The following is an 11,602-nucleotide window of genomic DNA, read 5'->3' as shown; positions in this document are numbered from 1 at the left end:
CGAGAGTGTCCTTTTGTTGATATTTTTCTATGGTTGCACTTGCCTTTGGTTATGTTATTTTTTCGTGATATGTAAATTTTTGTGTTCTTACGTGATGTATTATTTGATTTTATTATGTATTTTATATTTCTTGTTGTATTGTGTTAGCTTTGGCTCTTTGTACAAGACTCTAAGAATTTGTGTTTATGGTTTTTACTGTTTTTCTTTTTTAGATTTGAGTTGTTTCGAACAAAAGAAATTGCTATTATGTTTTAATTTAATAAATTTTACATCCAAATTAGTAGTCATCGGATGCTTCATTTTAATTGGAATGTCATTTTCTTCACCCAAACGAGTTCAAAAATAAACTTATTTCTTTGATGATTTCTTACATGGTTTAAAAATTATAAACTTACTTTATTAAAAATAAATTGATCATGCGGATATTATATACATTGAAATTTTGGTACGTGAGTTGTCCGTGCGGTTATAAAAAAAATATGGGCATGAGGTGCCGGAGAAAATATGATAATTTTATTATTGACACATGAGTTATGCGTGTGGTTGTGATAGAAATATGGGCACGAGGTGCCGTGAAAAATATGAAAGTGGGCAAAAACCTGTAATTTTTATGATTGTGAAATGAGGTGTCATATGGTGACTTTTACTTGAAAATATATTTATTTGAAAGAAGTATATTCGAAAGATATTTATTTAAAAGAAGTATATTCTAAAGATATTTATCTTAAAAATAACATGTGAAGAATTTATATTTGAAAGCTTTGATTAATTGGTTGTACTTGTGTTCTTTATTCGTTTGAGCAATAATTATGATGTTCTTGTTGCCTTGATGTTATATCACTGGTTGATTTTGTTGTTATCATTGCTAGTTATTTTTCAGTACTATGGTATATTGTTATATTGCACAGGTTATTTAACTAGTGAGTGTCTTGACTGTACCTCGTCACTACTCCACCGAGATAGTCTTGATACTTACTGGGTACTGACTGTGATGTACTCATACTATATTTCTGTACATTTTTGTACAGAGCCAAGTATTGGAGATATCGGACTCGGGCAGAGTTAGTGTGTTGATCGTAAAGATTCAAGTTAGAGCTACTTGGTCGTCACAGTCCCTTGGAGTCTTTCCATTTTATTGTACTGTCAACTCTTATTCGAACAGTATTGTATATTCGATCTTTGAGATCATTGCATGTATTCAGTTAGAGTTCGTGACTCAGTATTACCAGTCTTGGGAAGGTGTTATAATTATTTCCGTTGTTGATTTTGATTATAAAAAAAATTGCTTAAATTATAATTATAATAGGCTTACCTAGGCTTAGAAACTAAGTGTCATCACAACGCCCGTGGTGGAATTTTGAGTCATGACAAACACATAGAATCACTATTATTGAGATTTGATCGGTAGAATAAATTATATCGAACCTCACTTTTCAGAAAATAAATGTGTAGTTAGTGTGGCCAGTACTCAGTACTCCCAACATAAATTTCAAAAGCTTAGACTTTTAACAAGGTAATTTTAGTCTCTTTTATTTTATTTTCTTCACTTCTATAGGGATTAGTGATATTATTTGCTGATACATGTTCATGTATATGTGCATATTGTTGAATTGTACATAATACAATGGGTTTTATTCTTTTAGATATGTGACTGTATTTTGTATATGAATATCTAATAATATTTGAATCCAACTGTCATGATCCAAACAAACCCTTCGTAAGGTGTCGGGATGGCACCTAGTCTCTACGACTAGGTAAGCCTAATATTACAAAAATATATAAAGAAACTATAATATTTTAAAAATAAACAGCATATTGTGAATAGCCAAAAATAATACCACTCGACATATCCAAAATAATTTTTCAAGACCCGGAATATCACTAAGTCACAAGTTGTTATAATCTATGTAGCTCTATACAAAAGTCTGAAGATAATAAAGAAAGTCTATAGGTGAGGAAGTAGAAGGGGACTCTGAAGATCTGCGGACGCAAGCAGAAGTACATTGAAATCTCCTAGAATCAGCAGTACGCACTAAACTCGAGGCTGATAGCTCGCACCTGGATCTGCACACGAAAACATGTGTAGGAAAGGGAATGAGTACACCACAATAGTACCCAGTAAGTGCCAAGTCTAATCTCGGTCGAGTAGTGACGAGGTCAGGTCAAGGCCTTACCGGAGTAAATATAATAAATTAAAGAGATTCTCATAAAAAAAATTAACAGTTAAGGGAGCTCTCGACTCATAACAAGGTAAACACGGTGGGAAATCTCCCGTAGTCCCAAAGTAAATATACAGTGCTGGGGGATCTCCCGGAATACGTCCGTAGTCCCAGAGTAATTATGAAGTGCTGGGGGATCTCCCGGAATACGTCTGTAGTCCCAAAGTAAATATGCAAGACAGGGGGATCTCCCGGAATACGTCAGTAGTCCCAATTTAAATATGCAAAGCAAGATGAAATAGCAGGTATGGCATCGAGTTAAAAAGTTTATATTGAACACAGATAAGGAAAAATAGGGATTTAACTAAGCATGACGCACAGAATGTCAAATAGGCGGTTAAAACACGTAAGCATGCTTTTCTAGTCTAAACTAAATAATTAAACATATTAGTGCAATTTAATAAGAGAAGCAATTTATGATTTAAAAAGGATAAACGGGATTTTTGCAATAACAGTCCGTGTACGCACTCGTCACCTCACGTACACGGCGCTCACACACCAAATAATATCGAAATATCCTAAGGGGAAAGTCCCCAACACAAGGTTAGGCAAGCCACTTACCTCGAACCGCTCAAATCAACTCGATATCACGCTCTTGCCACGAGTATCCGAATCCAAATGGCCCGAATCTATTCAAAGTAATTGCATAATATAAATATAACTACAAGTAACTAATTTAACTAATTAATTCGAAGCTAAAACGTGAATTTAGGGAAAACGCCCAAAAAGTCACCCCGGGCCCACGTCTCGAAATCGGGTAATAATTACAATTTATGAACACCCATTCACTCACGAGTTCACTCGAACAAAAATTATCTAAATCCGACGTCAAATTCATATTCAAATCTCAGATTTTCAATTGGGGAACCTTTACCCCATTTCTAAACTTCTACCCTCAATTTCCTTAATTAGACGAGGAAAACAACAATAGATTATTGTATTATGATCAAAATAGGGTTAGAATTTGTTACCCAATAGTTCTCCTTCAAAATCCCTCGAGAAATCATCGTCCACCGAGCTACAAATCGAAATTTGTGTTATGAAATTTCAAACCCTCGAAATCCCCTTTTCTTCCCGGCGATTTCCGCATCTGCGCTCATGGGGTCGCATCTGCGGTCTCGCACTTGCGGAAAAATCAACGCAGGTGTGGAAGTCACTTATTGGGCTGGGTCCGCATCTACGACCTCTGGGCCGCATCTGTGGCTCCGCTTCTGCGGACGACCAGCCATACCTGCGAGCCCAGCATGCCCTGTCTATTTCCGCATTTGCGAACTCTCAAGCGCACCTGTGAGTCCGCACCTGCGGACTCCCCTCCGCAGGTGCGAAACACCAGAACCAGCAATGCACCAGATTTTCCTAAGTCTAAATTTCTTCTCGTTAAGCATCTGAAATACACCCGAGGCCCCCGGGACCTCAACCAAATATACAAACCAATCCTAAAACACCATACGAACTTAGTCGAGCCTTTAAACCACGTCGAACAATACCAAAATCATGAATTAAGCACGCATTCAAGCCTAAGAATTTAACATTTTCTAAATTCTACAAACGACGCCGAACTACATCAAATCTAGTCCAAATATCCTCAAATATTACACACTTGTCACAAATGACATTACGAACCTACAGCCACTTTCGGAATTCCATTCCGAGCTCGATATCAAAATTTCCACTATCGGCCGAAATCGCCAAAAAACTAACTTTCGCCAATTCAAGCCTAAATTTACTACAGACCTCCAAAACACATTCCGGACGCGCTCCTAACCCCAAAATCACTCAACGGATGTAACGGAATCGGCGGAATTTCATTCCGGATCCGTCTTCATATAGTTTCGACTATGGTCCAAACTCTAAGGCTTAAACTCACAACTAGGGTCTAAGTGTCCCAAAACTCCCTGAATTCCATAACCAAACACTCCGGCAAATCCCAAAAGCAGAAATAAATATGGGGAAAGCATATATTAGGGGATCGGGTGCTCAAATTCTCAAAATAACCGGCCGGGCCGTTACATCCTCCCCCTCTTAAAACAATCGTTCGTCCTCGAACGAGTATAAAGACATACCTGAAACTGTGAAAAGATGAGGATATTGGTTGCGCATATCCTGCTCGGTCTCCCAAGTCTCCTCCTTGTCCGGCTGACCCCTCCACTGGACCTTTACTGAAGAAATATTCTTTGACCTGAGCTTTCTGTCCTGCCTTTCCAATATGGCTACTGGCTCCTCAACATAAGATAAATCCTTGTCCACCTGGACTGAGCTGAAATCCAATACATGAGCTGGATCATCGTGATACTTCCGGAGCATAGAAACGTGGAATACCGGATGAACTCCTGCTAGGCTGGGAGGCAAGGCAAGCTCATAAGGAACCTCCCCAACATGCCGTAATAACTCAAAAGGACCAATGAACCTCGGGCTCAGCTTGCCCTTCTTCTCGAACCTCATGACGTCCTTCATAGGCGATACCCATAGCAAGACCCGCTTACCAACCATAAATGCCAAATCACGAACCTTCCGGTCCGCAAAACTCTTCTGTCTGGACTGGGCTGTAAGAAGTCTCTCCTGAATCACCTTCACCTTATCCAGGGCATCCTGGACCAAATCTGTACCCAACAATCGGGCCTCGCTTAGCTCAAACCATCCCACTGGGGACTGGCACCGTCTACCGTACAAAACCTCATACGGTGCCATCTGAATGCTGGACTGATAACTGTTGTTGTAAGAAAACTCTGCAAGAGGAAAGTATTGGTCCCATGACCCTCCAAACTCTATCACACATGCACGGAGCATATCCTCAAAAATCTGAATCGTGCGCTCGGACTGCCCGTCCGTCTGAGGGTGAAAGGTTATTCTCAGCTCCACCCTAGTACCCAACTCCTGATGTACGGCTCTCCAAAACCGGGATGTGAACTGTGTGCCTCTGTCTGATATGATGGATACTGGAATACTGTGAAGGCGGACAATCTCTCCGATATAAATCTCAGCCAACCTCTCAGAAGAATAAGTGGTCAATACTGGAATAAAATGAGCTAACTTGGTCAGCCGATCCACGATCACCCAAATAGTATCGAACCTTCTCAAAGTATGTGGAAGTCCAACTACAAAGTCCATGGTGATCCGCTCCCATTTCCACTCTGGGATCTCTAACCTCTGAAGTAATCCACCTGGCCTCTGGTGCTCATATTTGACCTGCTGACAGTTGAGACACTTGGCCACAAACCCAACTATATCCTTCTCCATCCTCCTCCACCAGTAGTGCTGTCTCAAATCCTGGTACATCTTCGCGGCACCGAGATAAATGGAGTACTGCGAGCTGTGGGCCTCCTCGAGAATCAACTCTCGAAGCCCATCTACATTGGGCACACAGATCCGGCCCTGTACCCCTTATCACACCGTCATCACCAATAGTCACATCTCTGGCATCACCTCACCGAACACTGTTCTGAAGAACTAGAAGATGAGGATCATCATACTGACGCTCCCTGATACGGTCATAAAGAGAAGATAGAGCAACCACACAAGCTAATACCCGGCAAGGCTCTGAAATATCCAATCTCACCAACTGGCTGGCTAAGGCCTGAACATCTAAGGCTAAGGTCCTCTCAACTACCGGAAGATATGCCAAACTCCCAAAACTCTCTACCCGGTGACTTAAGGCGTCGGCCACTACATTGGCCTTCCCCGGGTGGTACAATATAGTGATATCATAGTCTTTAAGTATCTCCAACCACCTCCGCTGACGCAAATTAAAGTCCTTCTACCTGGACAAGTACTGCAAACTCCGGTGATCAGTGTAAATCTCACAGGGAACACCATACAAATAATGACGCCAGATCTTTAGGGCATGAACAATGGCTGCTAACTCGCGATCATGAACCGGATAATTCTTATCATGCACCTTTAACGGTCTAGATGCATAGGCAATCACCCTACCGTCCTGCATCAAAACTGCTCCAAGGCCAATCCTCGAGGTAGCACAATAGACAGTGTAGGACCCTAATTTCGTAGGCAATACTAATGCTGGGGCTGTAGTCAAAGTTGTCTTGAGCTTCTGAAAGCTCTCCTCACACTCCTCGGTCCACCTGAACGGAGCACCCTTCTGGGTCAGCCTGGTCATAGGTGCTGCAATGGATGAAAATCCCCCCATAAAGCGACGGTAATACCCCGCCAAACCAAGGAAACTGTGGATTTCTGTAGCTGATGACGGTTTGGGCCAACTCTACACTGCCTCCACCTTCTTAGGATCTACCTTGATCCCATCACAAGACACTACGTGGCCCAAGAATTCCACTGAATCAAGCCAGAATTCACACTTAGAAAATTTTGCATACAATTTCTTCTCCCTCAAAGTCTGAAGCACGGTCCTGAGGTGCTGCTCATGATCTTCCCGAGACCAGGAATATAATAGGATGTCGTTAATAAACACAATGATGAAGGAATCAAGATAAGGCCGGAACACACTATGCATCAAATGCATAAAGGCTGCTAGGGCATTGGTCAGCCCAAATGACATGACAAGAAACTCATAGTGACCATATCTGGTCCTAAAAGCAGTCTTTGGAATGTCCGGCTCCCGAATCTTTAACTAATGATAGCCAGAATGCAAGTCAATCTTGAAAAACACCCTGGCACCCTGTAGCTAATCAAATAAATCATCGATGCGAGGCAAAGGATACTTGTTCTTCACTGTAACTTTGTTCAACTGCCGATAATCAATACACATACTCATAGAACCATCCTTCTTCTTTACAAATAAGACCGGAGCACCCCAAAGTGATACGCTGGGCCTGATGAAACCCTTATCAAGCAACTCCTACAACTGCACTTTCAACTCCTTCAACTCAGGAGGAGCCATACGGTAGGGAGGAATAGAAATGGGCTGAGTGTCCGGCAGCAAATCGATGCCAAAATTAATATTTCTGTTAGGCGGCATGCCCGGAAGATCAGCTGGAAACACATCTAGAAAATCCCTCACTACTGGAACCGACTCGACTGTAGGGGTATCAATACTGACATCTCTCACATAGGCCAAATACGCATCACACCCCTTCTCAACCATTCGCTGAGCCTTAAGAAATGAAATGACCCTGCGGGAAGTATACTCTAAGGTACCTCTCCACTCTAATCTTGGCAAGCCTGGCATAGCTAACGTCACCGTCTTAGCATGACAATCAAGAATAGCATAATGGGGTGACAACCAGTCCATGCCCAAGATAACATCAAAATCTACCATACTGAGTAATAACAAATCAGCTCTGGTCTCAAAACCACTAAGAGCAATCAAACACGATCGATATACGCAGTCCACAATGAGAGAATCTCCCATGGGAGTAGATACATAAACAGGAGAACTCAAAGAATCCCGAGATATCCCCAAATATGGAGCAAAATAAGAAGACACATATGAATACGTAGAGCCCGGGTCAAATAATACTGATGCATCTCTATGACAGACAGGGACGATACCTGTGATGACTGAATCTGAAGCAACGGCCTCTGAACGGGCTGGAAGGGCATAGTACCTGGCCTGGCCTCCCCCTCTAGGGTGACCTCAACCTCCCCGCCCTCCACCTCGAGCTGGCTGAGGAGGTGGGGTGGCAGCTGGTGCTGGGAGAATGGCCGGAGGACCTGGTGGAACACGTGAAGGCTGATAAGTCTGTGGAGGTGCACCCTGCCTGGATCTAGGGCAATCTCTAACCAGGTGACGAGTGTCACCACAGCAAAACAACCTCTCGGAGGGCGCGACGGCTGAGACTGACTCAGACCTGGCCTGCTGGACTGGCCAGTAATAGAACCTCGAGTAAGAGGCATACTGGATATTGGCGGTGCATAATAGGGCTCTTGAGGTCTAGGAGGAGTTGGAACACCGCTGGCTGCTGGAAGAGCTGAATGAACATGGCGATTCACAAAACCCCTACCATAGCGTGCTGCTGGTGCACGGGCTCCTAAATAATGACCAGTCTCTCGAGACCTCTTGGCCTCTCTCTCCTCTCTGTCCAGGGCAAACATTCCCTCCACTCTCCTGGAAATTCTCACTGCCTGCTGATAAGTGATGTCCATCTCCAACTCCCTGGCCATACTGGTCCGAATACTGGGGTGGAGTCCCTCATTGAAGCGACGAACCCTCTCTCTGACTGTAGCAACCAGAGTCGGTGCATGGCGAGCTAACTCACTTAAACGGACTGCATACTCAGACACAGTCATGGCACCCTGATACAACTGCTCAAACTCTGCGCGCCAAGCATCCCTGAGGCTCTGAGTAACATCTCTGAAAACTGAGTCCAAGTGAGTGAGGCTACCTCGTCCGGAATACTCAGCTCATAGGCACGCCACCACTGATATGCCGCTCCCCTTAGCTAGAAAGCGGTGAAAGAAACTCCACTCGTCTCCACAATGCCCATAGTGCGAAGAATACGATGACACTCCTCAAGAAAACCCAGAGCATCATCTGAAGCTAGTCCGCTGAAAGTAGGTGGGTGGTACTTCTTGTACCTCTCAAGTCTGAGCTGCTCTGCCTCAAAAGCAGCAACTTTGATCTCATGTTGAACCGGAGCCACTAGGGGCATAAGAATATACTCTAGGGCCTGATCAACCTAGACCCTCAGCTCAAGCGTGCGGGCTGTGGGAGTTTGTGCCCCTCCCCCGGCCTGAGATGTAGCGGGAGCTATCGGAAATAGTCCAGCCTGAGCCAGAGTGCTGAACATGCTCAATAACTGAGCTAAAGTCTCCTAAAGGGCTGGAGTAGCAATAGGGATCTCTAGTGCTGGCCCTCCAGCTGGAGCTGCTGGGGGCTCCTCTGACGTAGCTTTCGCAGGTGCTCGGGCTGCATCGTGTGGTCGTCCTCTACCCCGACCCCGGCCTCTGGCGGCTCTGATAGGGGGCTCGGGTGCCTGATCGTCGGTCCTCCCAGTACGGGTCCTCACCATCTGTGAGAAAGAATAGAATAGAATCTTAGAATTTCTGGTGTCAATAACTTGCACGACAAGGAAATCAAAGAAATATGATTGCCCTTAACAGTTATATAGCCTCCCGAAGATAAGTACGGACGTCTCCGCACCGATTCGCGAGACTTTAATAAACCGGCTTGTGACTCACGACTCCTATGAACCTAGTGCTCTGATACCAACTTGTCACGACCCAAACTAACCCTTCGTAAGGTGTCGTGATGGCATCTAGTCTCTACGACTAGGTAAGCCTAATATTACAAAAAGATATAAAGAAAACACATCATTTTAAAAATAAACAGCATATTGTGAATAGCCAAAAAGAATAATACCACTCGACATATCCAAAATAATTTCCCAAGACCCGGAATATCACTAAGTCACAAGCTGCTATAATCTATGTAGCTCTATACAAAAGTCTGAAGATAATAAAGAAAGTCTATAGGCGAGGGAGTAGAAGGGGACTCCGAAGATCTGCGGACGCAAGCAGAAGTACCTTGAAGTCTCCTAGAATCAGCAGTACGCACTAACCTCGAGGCTGATAGCTCACATCTGGATCTGCACACGAAAATATGTGCAGGAAAGGACATGAGTACACCACAATGGTACCCAGTAAGTGCCAAGCCTAACCTCGGTCGAGTAGTGACGAGGTCAGGTCAAGGCCTTACCGGAGTAAATATAATAAAATAAACAGTGAAAGATATAAGTAAAATTTATGATAACACAATTAAAGAGATTCTCAAAAAATAATTTAACAGTTAAGGGAGCCCTCGGCTCATAACAAGGTAAACATGGTGGGAAATCTCTCGTAGTTCCGAATGAATATGCAGTACAGGGGGACTCTCCCGGAATACGTCCGTAGTCCCAACGTAAATATGCAGTGCTGGGGAATCTCCCGGAATATGTCCGTAGTCCCAAAGTAAATAAGCAGTGTTGGGGGATCTCCTGGAATACATCTGTAGTCCCAAAGTAAATATGCAAGACAGGGGGATCTCCCGGAATACGTTTGTAGTCCTAATTTAAATATGCAACGCAAGATGAAATGGCAGGTATGGTATCGAGTTAAACAGTTTATACTGAAAACAGATAAGGAAAAATAGGGATTTAACTAAGCATGGCGCACAGAATGTCAAATAGGCGGTTAAAACACGTAAGCATACTTTTCTAGTCTAAACTAAACAATTAAACATATTAGTGCAATTTAATAAGAGAAGCAATTTATAATTTAAAAAGGATAAACGGGATTTTTGCAATAATAGCCCATGTACGCACTCGTCACCTCACGTACACGGCGCTCACACACCAAATAATATCGAAATATCCTAAGGGGAAAGTCCGCAATACAAGATTAGGCAAGCCACTTACCTCGAACCGCTCAAATCAACTCGATATCACGTTCTTGCCACGAGTATCCGACTCCAAATGGCCCGAATCAATTCAAAGTAATTGCATAATGAAAATATAACTACAAGTAACTAATTTAACTAATTAATTCCAAGCTAAAACGTGAATTTAGAAAAAAAATACCCAAAAAGTCACCCCGGGCCCACGTCTCGAAATCGGGTAAAAATTATAATTTATGAACACACATTCACTCACGAGTTCACTCGAATAAAAATCATCTAAATCCGACGCCAAATTCCCATTCAAATCTCAGATTTTCAATTGGGGAACTTTTTCCCCCATTTCCAAACTTCTACCCTCAATTTCCTTAATTAGACGAGGAAAACAACAATAGATTATTGTATTATGATCAAAATAGAGTTAGAATTTGTTACCTAATAGTTCTCCTTCAAAATCCCTCGAGAAATCGTCTCCCACCGAGCTCCAAATCAAAATTTGTGTTATAAAATTTCAAACCCTCGAAATCCCCTTTTCTGCCGAGCGATTTCCGCATGTGCGCTCATGGGTCCGCATCTGCAATCTCGCACCTGCAAAAAAATTAACGCAGGTGCGGAAGTCACTTATTGGGCTGGGTCCGCATCTGCGACCTCTGGGCCGCATCTGTGGCTCTGCTTGTGCGGACGACCAGCTGCACCTGCGAGCCCAGCATGCCCTATCCATTTCCGCATCTGCGAACTCTCAAGCGCACCTACGAGTCTGCATCTGCGGACTCCCCTCCGCAGGTGCGAAACACTAGAACGAGCAATGCACCAGATTTTCCTAAGTTCAAATTTCTTCCCGTTAAGCATCCGAAACACACCCGAGGCCCCCGGGACCTCAACCAAACATACCAACCAATCCTAAAACACCATACGTACTTAGTTGAGCCTTTAAACCACGTCGAACAACACCAAAATCATGAATTAAGCACGGATTCAAGCCTAAGAATTTAAAATTTTCCAAATTCTACAAACGACGCTGAACCACATCAAATCTAGTCCGAATGACCTCAAATTTTAAACGCAGGTCACAAATGACATTACGAACCTACAGCCACTT

This window comes from Nicotiana tabacum, chromosome 17 (assembly GCF_000715075.1).
Source record: "Nicotiana tabacum cultivar K326 chromosome 17, ASM71507v2, whole genome shotgun sequence".
Classification (NCBI taxonomy): Eukaryota; Viridiplantae; Streptophyta; class Magnoliopsida; order Solanales; family Solanaceae; genus Nicotiana; species Nicotiana tabacum.
Note: the sequence above shows the minus strand (reverse complement) of the source record.